The sequence below is a fragment of the Cygnus atratus genome, chromosome 5 (genome assembly GCF_013377495.2).
Source record: "Cygnus atratus isolate AKBS03 ecotype Queensland, Australia chromosome 5, CAtr_DNAZoo_HiC_assembly, whole genome shotgun sequence".
NCBI classification, from domain to species: domain Eukaryota; kingdom Metazoa; phylum Chordata; class Aves; order Anseriformes; family Anatidae; genus Cygnus; species Cygnus atratus.
Genome location: NC_066366.1, coordinates 29,677,453 through 29,699,074, shown reverse-complemented (window position 1 = coordinate 29,699,074; position 21,622 = coordinate 29,677,453). Strand labels below are relative to the sequence as shown.

Genomic DNA, 21,622 nt, shown 5'->3' with positions numbered 1-21,622 from the left:
TGGCTACAAATTAGAAAGTCTCCTTCAAGCTAGACAACCTAAATAATCCTTTCTGGAAACAGCGATAAGGTAAAACTGATTCAATCAAAGGTTCCTCATGCATCGAGGAATAAAAATAGAAATTTCTGAAAGCACATCTCAAACTGTAGGCAAGATTAAGTCACAGCATTAGCCTTGCAGCACTCATCAGTGCCGTCTGAGCCTAAGAAGTGACATTCACCTTTATTCAGCATTCCTGAGACCTCAGCTGAACCAGCACGTCCAGTTTTCACCAGACTCGACAGCAGCAGGAAGACACCCTGATGCAACCCAGCAAACACCAGAAAGAGGACGGGGGCTGAAGCAGGCGACGAACACGGGTGGGCTGGGGCACCTGGGGCTGTTGCTCTGGAGAAGGCTCAGCTGGACCCCCTTCCTTGCTCCAGAGGTGCCTTCCAACTGAGGCCGTTCTGCGATTCTGTACCATCCACATGACTACAGCGCAAGAGACACAGATCTGCCAAATCCTTGCTTTGTGTGGAATGAGTGAGATTTCCAGAACCACCTGCATTCACATTATCATACTTGATACAAAGCAACCATCACATAAAAATAATAGTAAATTTTGCAGTAATTCTGAGTGCTTAAGCTACCATTAGAAGTGTGGTAAAGAGAGGAATACACAGCAAGGCCCACAAAACATCAGTTTCCCCAGTTCAGGCTGTGGTACTGAGCTTTTCTGGAGGTGTGGTGATGCAGCAGTACGCTGTCTTCTGTGCATTCTTCCCTCTCATTGTCATAGGAAAAGATACTGCATTTCCAGAAAAGAGAATAGACCTCCAGCAGACTCTGACTCACACATACGCAGGAAAACTAGTTTGTCAAAAGCAAGTTTCACATCTAAGGTGCACATGTGTCAACCTTCTGCAGAGACGGGACACTTCTGTGCCCTCCTGCAGAAGGACAATGCCACCACTTCCTACACGCCAGCAAAACACCACCGATATGAATGATGTTCTCTGAAAGCTTTCAGAAAACGTAACACATTAGCTAAGCATGATATCAGGCTGCTAGGCCAGAAAGTGAATTTGTCCTGCTGTTCTTTAACTACCTAACAGAGATCCACTGAATAGCTCTAGCTTACAGTCGTTACTTGGCCCACACACAGAACAGAAATTGAACAATGAAACAATTTCTTAGCAGCATCCTGGAGATTCTTTTCTCTTGGCTTCTGGCAAGCACTGTGCTCAGTGTTCGGAAGTACAACTCCAACATGTTAGATATTAGAAACATCTTGTCAACGTTAAAAAAGCTGTAAGGGTGACTGAACACTGAAACAGGTCACCCAGAGCGACTGCGGAGTTTCCATCCTCAGAGATGTTCAAAACCCAACCAGACACCATCCCGACCCTGCTTGGAGCAGCCAGCTGTGACTGAGGATGTCCAGAGGTTCCCGAGAACCAAGAGAACAGAACTGCTGGGTAACTGCATCTGCAGGGTCAGGGGAGGTAGGCCTCCATAGGAACGTGAGGCTTTGTATACTCACATCCACCTGCAGAATCCGAGCTGTATCTGCACAGCATTTCGCTTATTTGTACAATGCCTCTAGACATTATCATAGCATAAGCATAAATGAAGGTACTGACATCCAACAATCACACCAAGGTAAGGCTCTTCAGCTTGTAGAAACTCAACAGAAGACACTCCTGTTTCATTGCACACGGAAAAAAAAAAACACTAGAAAAATCTCTCCCTCTTTCCAAACCTAGCCAATAAATGCCATATAGAAAAAATGAAAATCTAAACAGAATTCCCAAGAAAGCAATTGGAAAGTTTAAAAGCTGTGCCCTTAACAAACACTTGGTGAGAAGTTTGCCAGTGTTGCAACAACAGTTGAAACTCCTCACCCAGAACTTTTTGACACTGTCCTTGGAGCCTTTCTTTAGCACCCATGACACTATCATGAAGCTCAGCATCTCCTATTCTGCTGGAAACAATCCCCAGATGCTGAGAGAAAATTTTGAGTAGAGCAAAAACAGACAAAAAGACAGCATCTAGTCACAACCCTAGACAAGTACGTTTCTCCCTTTTCCAAATGATTTTAAAGAAAGGTCAAAAGACTTTTAAAGATAAGACCAATTCATGTCTTGAAAGATAAATAGCAGCTTGTGGTAGAATCAGGTCAATTACTGAGAATTTTGAATATGTAAATGGCTTCAGAAGGAGATTCAATTTTTAAACCATGTCTAATAAGACAGATCCAAATAGAACATTTATGATCCCATTAAAATCTTTTCCTCTAATGGCCCCATTACTTTTAAGCATTCTCCAGATAAAAAAAAACCAAGCCTTTTTATCTATATCAAGAAGCTTGAAGAGAATTCAAGAATCTTTTTCACTAGACTAGGGCTGAGGTTTTTATATTTTTACAAAATTAGTAAGAGACTTTGGTTTTGGCATAACATTAAGCATGAATGATGTCCAAAATTAAGATAAGGTAATGAACACTAGTGTTTATCATATCTAAAAGCATCCTTCTGTAACTTTAGACAACTGTGGCTGTACAATGCGTACATCCTTTTCTTTATCATTCAAATGCTGAAAAAAGACATTGTATTTTAAATTATTTACAAGTTGCAAGCAAAACAGAAAAGTAAACTTTTTCAAACATCTGTAAATTTGTCACAGAAGACATTAAAATGATGGTTTCACAGCTAATAGCAAGTCTCTGCATTACCACATCACAGACCAAGGTAAGTTAAATTCAAATGAGACTTAGGCACATGATCAAATTCAAGTGTGCCAGAACATGATACAAGTTGCCATCAGTGGCAGGAATGTGCCTAATACTTAAACAAGTACAAAATTGTAGTGGTCTGAATAAATAATTCCTACTGCAAACAAGACATGATAGTACCTGGTATACATATATTTTATTTCTTTATTTATTTAAAACAGAATAATTTACAAGATCATTTACAAGATCAATACTTTCCATGATGTGACCACTGTACTTTTGACCCAGTACTGGGAATCCTAAAGCCCTGCTTGGAGCATCATTGAACCAGTGTTCTCATTTTGTAACCTTCATGTAAGTTTGGATATGTTATGAGGTTCTGCTCCCGCCACTAACGCAGCTTCCTCTTCAATCTTTCTCCCCTCTTCTACCCAGAAGAAAGCACTGCGTGTTAGAGCAGGCCTGCAGCCCAGCACTGCAGTGCTGCCTGATGCAGAGCAGCCAACACAGCTTCAGACTTTAGGACAGACTACTGCCACCCGAACCGCAAAGCTGCATTACCGTGGCAGCCACAACCCAAGTTACTCACCTGGAAGATTGACGAAGCCTTACAGCCCAGTACCAGGCCTTGCAAATAGTCACTATGGTGAGAGCAGTACCCTCCTCAACTCTTCAACAGAAAAGGGATCATAGATCCCCATTCGGAGAGGTCATGGGACAGGAGGCAACAGCTTACAGAGCGCAGGCTGCATATCCTATGGCAGCTGCTGAGGCTGAGAGGATGCAGTGGAGAGATGGAATGGGAGGAAGAGGAGGCTGCCCCAGTTACCGCTGCACGTGGTGCCTCTGCTGCAAGGGACCAAGGTCAGCACGCAGCTTATTCAAGACTTTCCCCTCTCAGATGGATATGAACACTTCGTTTTGCCTCTCTAAAAAGAGGCAGATCTCATCTCACTAGTCTACCTTGTAATCGATCCAAAGTTTAAATCATTACAATACTGCTTTACCTTAACTGCCTTGTTGTCCAACATTTAAAAACATGACGTGCAGAAGATCAAACCTCTTCTCAACGTCAGGATGTCCTCTTCTGACGGTGTCCCCTACTGCCTGTCCAGTGAGACTCAGAAAAACTAGCTCCTGCACCCCTTGACTAACCAACCACATCTACTTGGCTTTTCAGGCAGAATAGCAAGAAAACGTGCCAGAAAAAAGCTGAAGTTTTAACCAGTGAGACAAGCAAAGGCAAGAACATCTTTCACCCTCGTCACATCACCTCCTTCACCCAAGCCCTATGCCACCACACTTGGTAGCAAGCACAGGAGCCCACCAGCACGCCTCCAACAGACCCCACACGACCAGCCTGAAATGCACACACATCTCGCTGCTCTGGCACTGGGACGAGACTTTCCGTGGGAAAAGCTAGAGTGAGAAAGCTACTGGTAACCAGCATCCCACCTTTCCACAGTAATATTGTTAGACCTCAGGACGGAAGACATCTCCCCGGTACAGAGGGATCTCTTCTGCCAAGAAAACCTGCTGTTTTGTCATGTGAACAATTTATGGAGGGAGGGAAAAAAGCAAGCTGACAGGACACTTAAGAGCAGAAACTATTAAGCAACCTAAATACCGATACTGCTACACGCTCCTGTTGCATTTGGTCTTGTGCATTTTTTTTTCCATGAAGGAAGTCTATACAGAACAAGTAGCTGCATGAACCCAGAGCCCAGTACCTTCAAAGCTCTCCTCATGCTTGACCAGAGCTGGTGTCAGAACTCACACGCTCCAGCTGAAGCCTCTGCCATGCAGTTGTGCAAATCCCACAGCTCTGGTGACTGTCAGCATCGCTGTGCCCCCTGCACCTTTGCCACCACTGAGACTCCATTTCCCCCTCAACAGCCTGTTTTTACAAGGGTTGCTGTACTCCAGATGTACATAAATCTCAGAGAAATATGAGGGAAGGGGCTAGAACAACAGCCCCTGAATTCAAAAAAATAGAGGAGGATGGGGAGAAAGAAGAAGAGTTAGAGCAAAGATGCAGGCACAGAGAGCGTGATCACACAAGCTGGTTTCCATAGGAAAACAGAAACTTTGAGGGCAAACTCTCCTCAAACCCATCACCAGATATCTGGGATCCAGCTACAGTGCTGCCCCAGCAGCGGCTGCCATGCAACGCAGGCATATGCAAGCTAGCTCTAAGCTAAAGAACATTGTCTACATGTTCCCTGGAACCAGATTAAACTAAAACAGGAAAAAAAGCAGGAGTAACAACATGAGGCACCTTCGCTGGTGGCAGCAGGGCACAGCATCAGCAGAGAGATCCTATAAGTGGCACACTTGGGCACAGCCAGGCAGCACTTCCCCTGCAACTCCTGAACACAATCCTTCCCAAACACAACTTCAGACCCCACACTGGATATTAATCCAGATTTAAAGGAACACTTTAAAATACATTTCTAACAGCCTTAGGTTTGACACTTGCTACACATTTTATTTTAGTCACTTGTTTTATTCTTTTTGCAATTTTACAGACGATCTCTCTCATTTTATTACTACAGATCACGATGTATAAGAGTTTGTTGAGGCAGGGATATCTAGCACGGAACTAAAAATCAAACTTATTCATGTATTACTTTATTTTGCAGCATGCCAGCTATTATGCTGACCTTTGAGCTAATGCCACTGGACAAGCACCAGAACCACTAGAGCCACATCAGCACAGCGCTGTCTCCGAGCTCAGTACGTGCTGCTGAGCGGAGAGGCGGGTTAGCTGGTACACAGCGCTGCGCTACTGCTGCTACATGCCATCCACACGTGAGCTACCAAGTCAGCACAGCACTGCACTGTGCCATGCCAATGCACCGAGCTAAAGCTGTAATAGCACCTAAAACAAGGCCAGGGCACAGGCTGGAGCACTAAGCCCTGCTAGGGCACTGCCAGCACAGCCCCAGCACGGTTTTGTTCAGCCACTCCCTTAGCTCTGGCTGGGCATGGTAGAGGAGATCTGGGGGCTGGGGACTGCTCCCAAGGGACAGCAAGGGCAGTGAGCTGCAGGCAAGGGGGACGCAGCCACCAGGGCTGGCTCTAGAACTCCAGCACATCTCCACAGCTGGTTATGAATAAATCCCTCCACAGCGAGATGAAATCTAAAGCTCAAGACAATTTATGTTCTGAACGCTATTACATATTTTTCATGCGCGGTGTTAAAACGACTTGCTCAAGGGCATCTGCACTTCCTTATTTCACAAAGTCACTGAGGTAAACTAATGAATGAATACGAAGCACTGATATTACAGTAATGTCACATCAAACTACAATCTCATTAGTTCCCATAAATGAGTGACGCTGAGCGCACTCAACACAGAGCAGCCTAATTATCATGCAACTGCACCGCACCGCACCAGCTGGGGCTGGGAGGAGAAAAGGAAATTGAGTTCCACCTCAAAAGTAATCAGTTTCTGCCACTGGCAGAAACAATTTATATAACCCCACCCCACCCTGCACACCTTTCCCAGGAGCCTTTCAGATGCAGAAAGGATCAGACCACATTAACTCCAGTGGGAGCAACAGCCTGCTCCTCATTTTTTCCCTCTTCCTGTATAGTCTTGAGACTGGGACAACTGTTTTCTGCTCACAAGACAAGAAAAAAGCTGGGGGAGAGCACACTTAAGCTGTAGGCTGCTATTAAAGTAGTCTCTCCTCACACCTGGTGTCTCGGAGAAGAGGGACTGCAACCTCATGGGCCCCACCGTAAGCCCTCCTCACTTGCTCTGCTTCCAGGGAAGAGTCAAGCAGCTTTTCAGCACAGCTATTCAACAAGATAATGACGACAGCTCAACTTCACAAGAAGTTTTATTAATATTACATAAACTCATCTTAATGACATTCAGCACTAATTACCATGGTTATAAACCGAACAGCAGTAGCACTCCAGCAGTATCCTACGCCTTTGGTTCTGAGCTTTGAGCACAGGGACAGCAAAACACACTGCCTGCGTCCATGGGTGCCAGTTCTCAAATGACTAACCTACCTGGAGCTTCCGTGCATTTCAAGAGCTTTTGGCATCTCGGCTAACTATTAGGAGGAAAACACAGAATGGTTATGGCAAACTAGATGGATACTGCTATTACTCTTTGAAAATTAGAAACGCTCGCGGTGCAAATAGAACAGTCATCCAGCACTAGCACAAGATTCAGAAAGAAAAAACCCACCACCTTTAGAAAGCTCGTTCTTCTACCTGGCAAAATTGCTTTGAATTTCAGCCACTGAAAGGTTTTTGTACCTCCTTTATCAGCAACAAGAAAATAGCGTAATGCAGAAACCAACCACTATTTAAGGGTATTTTGCATTATGCTGTGCACACGATTACTTCATTTTCAGAAGTACTATTAAAAGCCAACATTAAACGACTTTAGCTGCAAGCACATAACACCCACGTACTACAGCAGAGCCAAAAGCTTTTATTGCCACCTGTAAAACATTACTGAAATACTGCAGCACTGTTCCACAAGTCCTTGTCTTTCTCCATGTAAAAAACTGAACACGAAAGACCACACAACCAGGTACGCTGCCTATGCTATCCTAGCATTCTTACCGGATAGTAACAGTAAAGATTGAATTCATAGCTAACATAGCTAAGTTTTAAGTAAGAATTAATTAAAACTCTTAAGCTGTGCTCGGGTCAATATGCTCGCATGTTTATTAACAGCTTCCACAGGAAACCTCACCTTGCTGCTGCAACCAAATAGCTGCACTACAAAGACAGTGCTCTAGCCACGTTTTCCAATGATGCTGTAAAGGAAGCTAGTCATTCTGGAGGAAAGCATGATTCAAATTTAACAAACTCGACAATTTTAAGCAGTTAGCTTCCTCTATACTGAGCTATGCAGATTCCTCTCCCCCCTCCTTTCAAACAGATGTTCAATTCTTACCTCATTTTAAGCTAGAATCAGACACCTTTGAGCCGTTCTTTTTCTAAATTATAACACCCAGGAAAAAGAAGAGAGACGGAAAAATGTAAGATATGTTTCACTGTTCACACAGCTTCAGCTACAGTATATAAACACAATTACAAAATTTTCCTTTTTCGGTATTATCTACCAAAAAGTACGTATCAACCATGCTTATTCTGGATGCTTTGATGCCACCTTAAAGGAAGCTCATCATTCTGCCAGAAGTCTTTTCGTTCTCCACATCAGAACAACCGACAACCCTAAGCCAAACAACATTACAACATTTACAGTTCCTCCAACTCTGAAACCAGCTTCTTACATCTAAATAGTCACTGGTCTAACAAGTATCCTCCACCTTAGCTACCTTAACATTCACATCACTACCCTACAACCTGTTCCAAACAAGTAAATGATCAAAACGTGATTTACCTTAAATCTGTTACCTCTCCATTCTATCAACTATTTATTTAAGTTTTACCCTTGTTAATTCTTATTACCTCTTCCTATTAAGAGAAAATGAAAGACGAAATAAGGATTTTATCTACAAATTCATTCTTCATCCTCTCCATAATCTCTCTCCTTATACCCATTTGTGAGGCCAGTCTTTTTTTAGCCCAAAGTCACTTAATCCCTTGCCCCAAGACCCTGAAGAAACTTGTCACCTAAAGTAAGACTACATCATAGCTGGGAATATTTGGCAACTACTATATATAGCTCCTTTATTTGTATGTATATATATATATATATATATATATATATATATATATAAAGCACAAGTTTTCAAGGAAAATAAGGAAGAGCAAACGTCTCCCTCACCCAACACTTCAGGTATTTCCTACCTCTGCACGTTTTGTACTTTTACAGGAGGCAGCATTTACCTTGCTTATGATTTATTTTTTTTCATGTGGCTGGTTTTGCACAACAGGTAAGTAGTTGTTCTCAATAAGACTGACGCATTTCCCCCCTGATTTTCAGAAGAGATGCATTATCTCTAGTTAAAGAGCACGTTCACAACATTTGCAATCTTGCCTTTGGCAGGGGTAAAGTTGTTGGCAGTTTGAGGTAAGTCATTACTCTTAAAATCCAAGAACAAAAGATACTTCAACTATGCAAGAATGGAAAGCCTCAGTTCAGCTGCTGAGGTATGTATGTAAGCTCTGACTTACAAACTAAAAAACTAAGATTTAATGAAGCCAGCAATCAGCAGATAATGACTAACTTCTGTTAAAATAACAGTGATGAGCACCCTCTGCAGCATTTAATTACTACTTATTACCATACCTTTGTCTCACTCAAGATGTTCTTCAAATTACTAACAAATTTGAAAGTCTTTACTACATCAACGGTACATATACAAGTGATTAAATCTGAAACATACAGCACACTGTTGCACATTCATACTCAATTTTAATGCTGTTGTTTGGAGTCAGAATAACCTATTCTCTGGTTTCTGAATGTATTTAGCATATCAATTAACCTTGTGGTTTTTTTCCTGGGTGAAAGTAGAAGTAAACTACAGTAATAGTTTATTTGAAACAAAAAAGTCCTGACATTTTTAACGTATTTATATATATACACACTGTATATAGCTCTACAGATCTCCTGGCTTTGCCTAGATAGGGCAGCAACTGTATAGCAAGGCAAGAATTAACTTATAGCTCCCAAATTATTCCATGGAGCTTCTCACATAGTTATAATTGCAGAGTGAAAGTGTCTGTCTTGGGAAGTTCTCCAGAAGATCAACAGCCATTCATTTCCCTGTACACACGTGCTCTAAAAACCCACAGAACTCAAAATCCCAGAAAGGCCCTTCCAATTCAGCAAGAATGGCATGTTTTGAGATTATACTGCCATTTGCCGTTTGTTTGTATTTACCAAAGGCATCCTAACGAGGATTCCCCTCACAATCTTTCTGTCTGGCAATGCGACAAACAGTACAAAATTCAGGACGTGATGGGAATTCCCAGAGTTAAGTCAAGTACAAGGCAGCGACTACCCTATAGGATGCTGCAGAAGTCAACTGGGGGGGGTGAATGTTAAAACAGCCCGGCTTCCTGTCCACACAGCCTTCCTCAACAACTGCTAAGGAAGGGAAAGAGTGAAGAAAAACACATCCAAGGGAAGCCCAACTAAGTAAATAGCTTTTACATAAGTATCGCCTTTCTGTTCTCACTTCTAAATATTTGCGTTAGCAAAAGTTGAGGGAAAGCATCAGGTTTCCCTCTTTATTCAGGCTGCTGTCAGATCAATACAGTGGAGTCTATTGAACTGCTTTATTATGATTCATGCAACAAGCTGTTAAATACATTTGCAAAGTAAAAGATAATTGCCAGTGTCACATCATTCATAAAGATAAGATTATTTTTAAAGACACAGGAATGTTCAAGAATAACTTCCTTCTGCAGAGCCACACATTCCTTCAGCATGGACCGAAGGCACAAAATACAAATTCACCCTTTCCAATTTGCAAAGGATCGACAGATTGGTGGAAATCTCAACTGCATCCAGCAGACACAGGGAAGGCCCTCCAAGGCTCACCTGGTGGGGTCTAGCATTGTCTTCTATTTGGCACATGCAACAGTATTCCCCCCACCCAAAACAGCGTCAAACATTTTAGTTCTTAAAAATAATAATATTGGTAATTCAGAAAGCAAAAATAAAAGTGCTGACTCCAAAGACAAAAAGATTTTTAAAGGAGTTCAGAGATAAGAACTGCAACAGCTTTTGAGTGACAGCAATGTGTTTAAGCCAGCAGTTTTTCATCTTCCATTCTTTTTCTGTACCACCACCCCACAAAGTGTAGACAACGCCATGTTACACTTGAATAATGTGATCAAAAAGTCAGATTTTTGCCAGAAAAATTCATCTGCAAGAGTAAGTTTGTGCTATGGTTCTGCCAGAAGACAAACGCTGAAGATGCGTACGTTTCCTCTTACGCTGCCTTCTTGCAGGGAAATAAATAAATAAGCTCCCTTTCTCAAGTGCTCACTGATAAAGGAAGTCAGGTTTCCTGCCGTGGGTTTGCAACCTGATAGCCAACACCGGTAAGTGTGATCAACCCACACCAATGCAGTGCTGTGGCCCGAGCAGGAGATATGAAATGTGCTGGATACCACAGTAAAACCGCTTCACATTAGTCAAAAAAAAATTGCTGCGAGGATTTTGTCAAGTTTTCAGAACAGTTTAAACTGCATCTACATGAGCACCTCTAAGAGCTGCTGGAGGCCTCGGCCACCACCACTTGGCAGCACAGAACCACAGCAGGGCCCAAGGTGGGGGCCTAGCTCATGTCCCAGCTCGTGCCTTGACGGGGCTGATCCCACACCACATGAGTCGCTCACAGATGTGTCCTGGCAAGTTTTTGAGTCTCCAAGGATGGAGATTCACCGAAGTCTCTCTAGGACAGTTTGGTCAACGCCTAACTATCCCCTGAATTTCTCTTTTCTATTTTTTTTTAAATGGTTGTTTTGGTGTGCATAAACTAGGTTTCTTCTAGAAGATGCCAAACTAGCAATCCCACCCCACCACCCTAAAGTTCACCAAAGTTTTGGCCTAACCCTCAGCAGTTGTAAGCAACAAACCAACTGCATCTGTGGCAGAGACATTCAGTTTAGGGGACCAGCCAAGTTGTGCCTTAAGCATAATTACTGAAGTACTAACACCACAGATCTGGAGTACTCAACACCACCTTCCTCCAGAGAGCCACTTCTACCATGCCAAATTATTTGCTACTTTAAAGAAGACTGAGCAATAAAGATGCCACTTTTGAAATCAGCAGACAGAAAAAAGCACTCCTTGAACGAGAAAGAAAGGGGGAAAAAAGTTTTAAAGCTGAAAACTATAATCTCTTGTAAAACACCATTCACCAGGGATGTGCATGGAATACTTCGCGTGACTGTATGAGGTACAATGATGATTTTGAGCACAAAGTAAGATGAGTATATTTAGTATATTTGGCTATAATAAAGCCAAAAAAGGCAATATGAAAATGTAATTTCCATTATTTCAGAAAGTCTCAAGAGTAACATAAAAATGTTCTGGAGACTATGCAACTTTTGGTTAAATCAGCAAATGCAGACGTTTGAAAATATCTGTTAACTCCTTACAGAGAACTGCTTGCACTGCCACCAAGAACACCTGAGATAACTATCAGAGCCACCGGCATGCACAAAGTTCTGCTACCACAGCAGTCTCACAGATATTATCTGCCACTACTTTCAAAAGTTCTGCCTTAATGCTATTCCACATCTCTTCAGCATACAGTAAACCTGTCGTTCAGGCTCAAAGCTCCCAGGAAAACTGTGATGCTCCGAGAGAGGAGAGCAAGCGCCACAGCTGGTGAAATGACACCAGCCAAGCACCTTACAGGTAACTGGTGTCTATCAAGCAAGTGACAGGGCAGGTTCTCTCTCAATTGTGCTCAACTTCTGACCCACGCTGTACAGCAGCCTAGAATAAGATTGTTTTCTGTTGATTTTGGCTAGTTGAAGATTTTAATCCACTGGGAACACCATCGATTAAGGACAGATGAAATGATTTCACTAAGACAAAGGCATAAGTTCAACATCAGCACATTTGTCTCACAGCAGCGGTAAAAGACAGCTGAAAATTAGTATTTCGAGTTCAGGAGTTGTACCTCAAAAGATAAACAAACAACAACAAAACTGAAATAAACACCACCAAGAGGTTTCTCAGCAGTGAAGGTAAACCATAAGGAATCCCCAACAATCTAACTTTAAAAACAACTACATCCTATATGCCTGCAGTTTATGTAAATTTTGACAAACTTGTGAACTAAAAATTGGTCTTCAAAGACACTTGACAAATTTTTAATAACGTCCACCTGAAGAAAGTATTCCTCCCTTCCCGCAGGATCCGAGGCCAAAGGCAAGGGAGCGTTAACATCATAAAAAGACTCAAACCACCTCTCAGGCCTAAGCATCAACCACGGTTCTCAGTAACTGTTCCTTCTGTATTATATTTTCACAAAACCCACATTCAGTGAAGTTGTTCTATGCAGCCGCACGTTTTTCAGAAACCTGACATCTCTCTCCAACATAGACATCCACGTGCTGCACAAGGAACGAGCGGCTATGATTAAGTCGTGTAGAGAGATGAAGCCGTGACTGGTTTTGATCCCACTAATCAAACATGGGCTTGCAAGAGAGGATCCACGTATGGATTCAGAGGTCTGAAAACACTCAGTGATCACACAATTCTGCAGCTATCAAGCTCAGGAAAAGTGTTATGTTGCCACGCTCAAATGAAGTGCTCTTTAAAGCATGTTTCCATAAAGAAAACAAAGACTTGTAAACGCTTAGTCTCACTTTGCACTTCACATAAAAGGCATGCAGTAGAATCTAAATCAAGCAACCCACCCAGCAAACTGGTGCCAAGGGATTTAAAATAAATAGACCGCGGCACTGCCATAATTTAAGTTTACATCTAAGAAGATGGACTTCTAAAGCCACTTTATCTGCGGTTTCATGTTCAAAACCAGTAAAATAATCGAGCAGTTTCAGTGCCTCTGCAACTCCTAGAGGGTTTCCCGGAGTTCGGAGTGCAGAACTACCACCAGAGCGAACACAAACTGCTGCAGATCATGTTCACCTCGCACTGCCAGTTGCTCGAGGATCAAGAATCAGAGCTAGTCAAAAACCACAAGATTATTGTCACTCGTCTCCCCAGTGGCCATACTCTGTAGCTTTACAACCGTGCCCTCAGTTAACCATTGCTGGTAAGGCTCCAATCCCAGACAATGCCGATTGTTTTCCATTAGGTAATCTCTCAACTCTCACACAGCCACAAAATCCCACTTTAAAAACCATCCAGCCTGATGGCCCTCAAACATTAAACTGAACTCAGTGAAATATAAAGCTCAGACTATTTAGAAGTTGCTATTTAGAGGAATGCACTTCAAATCATGCCACTGAAGTCGCATCTCCCTGGCAACAGAAAACACAGAATATAATTTTTGCCCTAACTCACAGAAAGATACTTAACACATGATTAATTTTATGTGCTAGAATGCTAAAAGGCCTGACCTAGCCCATTTTAGAATACCCTTGCACACACTGATAAATAAGTGACCGCACTTACTAGTGCTGCATTTCTGTTGTAACTTATTAACAAGAAGTTAAACCAATAGGTTACAGAATTCTCTCTCAAAAAAAAAAAAAAGTGAAAAGATTTTCTAGAGATGATGTAAACTAATCCCACCTCAATACCAACGAGTGCAGCAGAAAGCAACCTCACTTCTACTGAGGCACTGGAACAGCGGAAGCTCAGCCCACACCAAAACAAACCTTACCATCTCTCTTGGACTGGGAGACAAGACACTCCTACAACAGTGAGTGAAACAAAAATCTGAGAGATGAATAACAAACTAAAAGCAGAGATACAATAGGATATGAAGAGACAGTGAAATCATGCCTTACTGACTTCTTAATATCTAAATAAAGGAGCTGCTGAGGAATAAAAGCAATCTAAATGAAGCTAAGAAAGCCGAGGAAACAACAGATCCAACTGGTATGCCAATGAGCCAACACACAGGGTCAATGTGAGTAAGTTTAAAAAACTCTGAAAACATCAACATTACGGAAACCAACATGTGTGACTGAAACTTGGATGAGGGCAGCTCTGCTGGTTTACCCCATGGGGTATCCAGGATTTCCACCCGGCAGCAGTAAGAACTGCATAGCTTGCAGCTACCCCTTGCTGAAGGGATTAAACTACTGCTCTGGAGAAAAGTCTTCCTTTTTCTTCTCTACAATAGACGTGCCACAGGACAAAATAGAGGAATAGAAAAGAAACTCAAATTGGTTTCAGCCCTTTCTCTTACTAGCCTACCTCTCATTCTCCCAACGTATTTCCAAACCTGTTTTCCTTAACAGAAGGAATGTGATCTTACTAAAAAACCAAATAACTAATAGGAGTATTTTATGTTCTTAACGTTGGTTAATTTCAGTTTTGTCCTCCTTTCTTAGGAAAATAACATGTTCATGGCAGAACTGAAGTTCTGAAATAAACAGAAAAAGTAAGGGATACATTCGAGATACATTTACAAAACTGAGAGGGCAATAAGAGCTAGGTAAGAATGATAAGCTCTAAAGGCAGCAGCAGAACGCTCTAAGCATGATAAAACAAATCTCCTTGAAAACCTGAAGGGGGGGAGGAAACACAAGAGAAGCCACATTTGGACATGGTTTTTAAAACAACAGCTATCCAGAAGTTAATCCCAAACCTTAAAATAACATTTCTGAGAAAAAAAAACAAAAACACTCTTCAAACATAGAAACAAGTATGCATGAGCGAAGTGGCAGTCATACACTTGATTACAGAAAAAGCAGATCGTGGATTACACGTTCCCGTGCTGAATTTTTATTCCTCATTGCAGCTCCACCCTTGCCTAGCTGCGTGCCAGTGCCTACCACTACACCTGCCGGCCTTTTCAGTCAGCCCACGTTTTGCAGTCCGACAACACAATTGGAGCTGACGTCCCATTTTGCTTCTGCCTTCATGATCTAAGAGGCTCTCTGAACCACAACTGAGAGCTAAGTATGCCTATCCCAAGCAGTAATTCTAAAACTAAGCATTATATTAGCATCACTAACACCTTCATAATACACTGTTGAGCAACTAAGCGCACAGCTTTTAATCAACTGTCCATAAATAAACCCTGTTAAAACTGGGGGGAATCTTCCGTTCCCAGTTAGAAATAAATAAAAATCAATTAAAAGGAGAGATCATATTTACATAAAACATTCAATGACGAAACTTCAACTTCACCTGAACTGAGCACACGTGTTTTCATAAGCAAGAAAAAAAAAATCTCAAGTTCCCACACTGTTTCTGAATTAATAACTGCTATGACGTCTGATGGCCTAAGGCACGAAAGCCGTGACAGTGAAACAACCCATAAATCTCTCCCTGCCATTACAATTGTCACCAACTTCTACCTCAGTCCTTTCACCTTTCTCTCCCACCTCTCCAGCGGAAGGGGAACAGAGGCTAGTTTAGGGATTCCTTCCAAATAAATAACGACCAGAGTCCACATCAGAGAAAATAGAGATGCATATCATCCAAAATAGAGATGCATATCATCCAGCTAGTACTTACAGTGACAACGGGGACAACAAAACCTGTTGTTTAAACAGAAAAAAGGCTGTTTTCCCTTCCACAAAACCAACTTACACCTTAAATTTAAGGAAAGTGATGCTTAATTCCTATAGTTACTGACAAAAAGAGAGCCTCGATCAGAACTCCATCAGGCAAGGTTTGCTCCCTAAAGCACATGCCAGCCTCGGTTCATCCACGGGGATCCCGAACCGAACGCAATGTGAAACCCCGACCCCGCAAACAAATTGGCATTGTGCTACCAACTCTGGCTCCCCGCTCAGCGATGCGCTCCTCGGCGTGCACCCGAGGCTTCGTTAAAACCGCACCGCTAAGATATTACACGCCGACGACGTCTTTAGGAGCAAATTTGTAGGAAACATCGTCTCCCCCCAAAATACCTCTGCGTTTCTGCTTGGGTGCAAGCATGCCTCCTCCCTCCGAGGCACGCTGCTGCTGTAGCCAAGGTTACACAAGGAGATCCTCATTGAAGTTGAGCGGTTCCCATTTTGCAGCGCTGCCTCGCCAGGCGCGCTCCCCACGCAGCCAGCCCCGCACCTACCGGTGCCGGTACCGGTACCGCAGGTGTGCGGCCGCCCCCCCGCACGCCAGCACCGGCACTCGGCGAGCCATAAAACGTGGGGGAGAGCGCACAAACTCGGCAGGGGACGGCTGCCCACTTCTCCTCTGCCTCTCCTGCAGCAGTTCTGCCGGGGGGACCCCGCGTTGGACTCTTGGAGCTCCCCCGAGCCCCCCAAATCCTCCAGCCCTCCCCCCCCCCCGAAGCACCTCCAGCCCCCGTGGCCGCGCACCCAGCACGCCCCCGCCGCATTACCTAACTGCCAGCGGGACCGGGCGGCTCGGCACCGGCTCCAAGCGACGCCGAGGCGGCTGCACCCCCCCTCGCCGGCTATTAAAAAAATAATAATAATTTAAAAAAAAAAAAGTGAAAAAAAAATTAAAAGTACAACTCCCCGCGCCGAGGCAAGTTACTGGCCAAGTCCTGCGCGCAGCCACGGAACGCGGCGGCGGGGGGGTCCCGCGGCTCCCCCCCTCTGCCCTCCTTTCCCCTCCCGTCCCGTCCCGTCCCGTCCCGCTGCTCACCCCCGAAGTTGCCGCGGCCGGGCTCGGCTCGGCTCGGGCTCGGCTCCGCGCGCCGCTCCCCGCCCGCGCCCGGGATGAGCTCAGCCCGCCGCACGCCGCCCGCCGCCCCGCTCCGCCCGCCCGCCGCAGCTCTCGCGAGAGGCGGAGAGGGAGAGGAGAGGAGAGGGGCTGCCCCGCCGCCCGCCCCTGCGCGCTCCGGAGAGGCGGGGCGGGGGCGAGGGGCCCCCGCGCGTTGCTGCGGCAACGGCCCAAGCGCCGGGCCTGTGTGGTGGGGGTGATTCCCCCCGCCCCGGGTCCTCCTTTCTTTAGGTGAAAACCTAAATACGTACAAAACTTAAACACCGTGCCCGCTTATTGCCCACCCCCCACACGCTGCTTATAGTGACCTGTATGCGTATGAGGTTCCTTAACTCCTGGTGACCAGGCTCCTCAGGGTGTGACACGCTGGTGCAGCACCTCTCGGAACTTTCTGCGTTTAAATTGTGGTTCCAGTTTGTGTCGTTACATCAAATTCCAGCCTCCTGGAAACGTGTAGGAAGGAGGGTTACTGATGCAAAGGAAGAACCTCCCAGCGCGATGCAGATAGCATTACATCAAGCTCTTTTACTGACTAATTAAACTGAATTCCCTCTCTAGATATCCAACAAATTAGTGACATGAAAAAAAATGAGCATACATCTCCATCACCCCCTTTTTACATCTCCATCACCCCCTTTTTTCCTACATCACCCCTTTTTCTCCTGCCGCAGTGGCCAAAATTTTAAACAAAATCAGCTGGGGGGTAATGCTTTCTGGATACTCCGCTGGTTGTCATTACCATCCTTGGCTGGACAGAACATTGACAATCACAGCTAAACTAATGTAACCGAAGCTTTCCCTGAGCTGTCTCTGAAATTAGGACGCTCCAGAAAACATCTCAGATTGGGGCTGGCTGCCTTCCAGCAGCATGCAACACGGCGATAGCGATAGCGAGCACGCTGTGGCAAGCAGCTGCTCCACCGCCGAGCTAGAGCTTCACCCACGGTCACTTTCCAGGAACGTTTGGACAGTCATGACCAACAGGATTTATGCACGGATCCAAAGGATTTCAGAGCTTTCGGAAGATGTTTCTAATGGCTCTTCAGTACTGATGTCTAAATACCACAGGGTGAGGTGCTCTAAAAGTATCTGGCTGGATTTCCAAAGAGCAATTGCTATCTTACAGGTTCTTCAGTTTGAGGCTGTGACTCCAGCAGGTGTTATGGGGGTCACAAAAATACTCCCTATCTCATCTTGCATAGTAGAAGGAATGTTCTAGAGGGATGAGGAGATGATCCCAGTGCAGCTCTGGCATGGAAGAATAGGAGAGTTAGCTGTCTAGAATCATGAATAGGACCATTTTAGGTATTTAACCGTATTTATCATGTACCACCCAGCTGAAAAGCTAAGTGTATTTTACAGAAATGAAATAGTTTCTTAAAGGCAGTTCTTACAAACGGAACTCCAAACAGGATTTCAGTCTTCAGGTATATAAATACAACAGAGCTGGATGTGACTACAGCATCATGGTGCATGATTACTCAGTTTGTCCTTATCAGAAGAATTCAGATAGCGAAGCCGTCACAACAGTGCAAGCTGTTTAATGAGGCTACTGCATTCACAGATCCTTTTCGATGAACTTCCTCCACACGTTTCTGACATGTCAGATTGTAAGACGTGGGAGATGCTCACCAGGGCCACAGAGGGAGGGAGAGGCTCTGACGGAAGGCACCAGCCCAGCTCACACACTATCTGAGACTCGTCCCCGGTGGAGGCCCACACCCTTGGCTGAAGCGCAGGGCTAGGGCTGGGTCCAGCTCTGGGGCCCCTGTGGGCTCTCCCGGAGTCCCAAGCCTAAAAGGTCAACATCCAGCCACGCAGGGCGTCCTGGCATGGGGGCTGCTGGTGCGAGGCTCAGCCAAGCTGCTCTCCTCGCCATGTTCTGCCTATGCATGGTGCTTAGATCTGCAGTTAGGGGAGCAGCAATGCTCGCGAACAACATGTGCTCTCACAGGTCTCGGGATAGCCTGAGCTGGTTTATTTTCTTTATGTGGAAATAAAAACATTTTTGTGCCTTTGTAATTAAGTAATACTAACTTGTTTTTTTTAGCAGGGAGAGGGATGAAGAATTCAGAGTTTGGCTCTTCCCCATGTAAGGACACAGTCAGAATGGCAAGTCTGGAACAGTTGACTGTGTGGATACTTATCATGGAATAAGAAGGGGTTTATTCCAAAATAATTCCCATGCCTCAATAATGCACAATTAATTCTAGAATAAAAGGACTCTCTTCCCTTTGATAGAGCACTTACACATAGGCCTCTGCTTGAATAGCTGTTGCAGAATGAATGAGGCACAGTCGTCGTTTCAGTTTCCCTGTGTAGACAAGCCCTAAGAGCCTTAAGAGTTTCTGAATGCTAATCCTTCTTCTGCCACTAATGTGTGTGTAACCTTAGGCAAGTCACTCCATTTCTATTTTAATATTCTCATTTAAACGGAAAGGGAAAATGATAGTTATTTACCTCAGAGAACTGAGGTGAGAGTAAATTAATTAACATTTATGTTGCTCTCTGAAGGTTTATTGTTATGAAAGGGTAAGTAGTAGGACTGTTTCTGATTAGGGCTGGTCAGAGTTCCTGCAAGCACAGGGAAAATTTGACTAAGAATCTGAACCACCCTGAAACAAAATGCATTATTTATTCATTGATGAACAATGAACATGTGAAAATTTGTATACAGTGCACTCTTCCAAGAAGGAAAGCATTACAATTTGGATATACAATGCGCCAGAAAAACAGATGAGGTAATTCAAATGTAGATCGTTCACAAGAGCTCAAGACCAGTGAGTTTCAGGATATGGAAAAGGTCCACATTCTCATTCATAGTCTCAGGAAGTCAGTGTATGTTGGGAAGGTTTTAGAGTATTTTCTAGCAGTATTGGCTTGGGGCTTTTAGAGGCTTCTCTCTAATACGGATCATTTCGGAGATCCAGTTTACAGTACATAAACAGATACGCTGCCATAGCAAAGGACAATTTTCCTTTGGGGGCACTGGGGACAGGAATAAGAGGCAACTTCTTTGGCCAGCTTTGGCAGAAACGGCAGTATCTTGTGAAGTGTAGCTTCTCTGTTCTTTTTTCACTCACTAACAGGCCTTTTCTGACAAGAAGTAGATATAAACACTCGCTGACTTCACCAGTTCCTGACTTCACCATGCAACCTGTACTATCAACTCTGAACTCTCTAAGGGAAAGAGACTGACATTTAAAAGCAACCCTCTCTGCAGCTTACAAAAATTCACCCTGAAGTACATCTGTTCCATTTAATTTGCATGGGTAATTACTAACTGGGCATGAAGTATCTGAAGCCATTAAAACTCAGAATTAGAAATACACATTAGTTAGAATTAAAAATACATATATTTGTTAATAAAAGCAAATAAATGTTTCTGACTTTGGTGCATTTAACTTGGTAGAAATATTGAAGAATTGATTGGAAAAAGGATTTGAAAAGAAAGAAAAGACTGCAGCATTTGCAACAAAACTGCAGCATGGAAGAAAGTGTGAGGGTGAGCATGGAGGCTGGTGGAAAGGGATCAGTAAGTAGGAAGAACAAAATTAAATGATCAGTGTCAAGGCTGACAGGCCAGAATTGTGACCTATCAGCTGGCAGTGGGATCACGGAGGCACACATGCAATTTCAGTTTCCTCCTGCCAAGCCTGTCTGTGCTGGTTTGTGATCAGTAGGCTCTTTCTCATAATTTGCAAGGATCTGCATCATGCTCTGGCATTTCAGGGAACTGCCAAGCCACTGGAATAGAGAAGAGAAACCCAGAAACTGTACTAAGGGGAGCCACTTAGTTCATAGGCAGGTACATATATAATCCTCAGAAAAGAAGTTGCAAAATATACACATGCAGAACAAGTCTGCATTTATAGAGGCACCAGTGCACACAGACGTTAACTTTATGAATCAAGAAGGCTTTTCAGTGGTAAAGACACAATTAATAACCTTGACTGATTTAGAAAAAAAAAAAAGAGAGAGAGAGGGAGAGAAAGAAAATAAATTTTATTTGGATGCACAGTAGAATACTTAAGAATATTATTTTGGTGTTGCCATTTGCTTTTAATTCAGCACCTGGAACAAAGACATACCTGGTTAGACAAAAGCCCACTAGTTCAGAACTATATGTCAAATAGTCATAGTACTTACTATAGGCTTAGAAGAAAATGAAAGATAAGAGAAGCAGAGTTAGAGACTTTCTTTGCCTGAGAAGAAGGTAATGCAAAAGGGACTTTGGCAAAGAGGGGGTTCTTTTGTTTCAAATTTTCAAGTGATGTGATGCAGCATCAGCCATCAAATCATACTATACAAATATTTTAAAGTAGTATAAGCAGCAAGCACAATCCAGAAGAACTCCAAAGTGCTTTTGTAGACTATTTAACACCAAGCTCCCCTCCCATGCATTAAAAGATTAATGGTGAAAAGTCAAACACTCAAAAGTAATAAATGCCAATTGCCATCTGCTTATACCATTATTTCAGATTTCTTGGGCACATACACTCCGTAATATAAATTGTAATTCTATGATTACACAGCTTTCTCCACAGCTCCTCTGAAGCCAGGGGATTTGGAGTGCAGCTCCACACCTTCTTTTCTGCACACTCTTGCCCACTGACTCTGAAGACGGGAGGATGCAATGCCCACAAGGTTGATCTAGAGT

General features: G+C 43.7%; 1 protein-coding gene across 36 annotated transcripts in view; it reads right to left on the bottom strand.

The window, feature by feature from the left end:
* Window positions 1–21,622, bottom strand: part of SIPA1L1 (signal induced proliferation associated 1 like 1) — a 213,894-nt gene that overhangs the window by 189,471 nt on the left and 2,801 nt on the right. For 11 of the 36 annotated variants that reach the window (XM_035540185.2, XM_035540195.2, XM_035540211.2 and 8 more), the window contains exon 1: window positions 16,885–16,994. The exons of 3 other annotated variants lie outside the window; for them this stretch is intronic. The gene's annotated coding sequence lies outside the window, so the exon portion shown is untranslated. Of the gene's footprint in view, window positions 1–16,615; window positions 16,691–16,884; window positions 16,995–17,270; window positions 17,406–21,622 lie in introns of those variants that run through there. 22 more of the 36 variants (XM_035540191.2, XM_035540201.2, XM_035540180.2 and 19 more) reach the window with 3 other exon arrangements.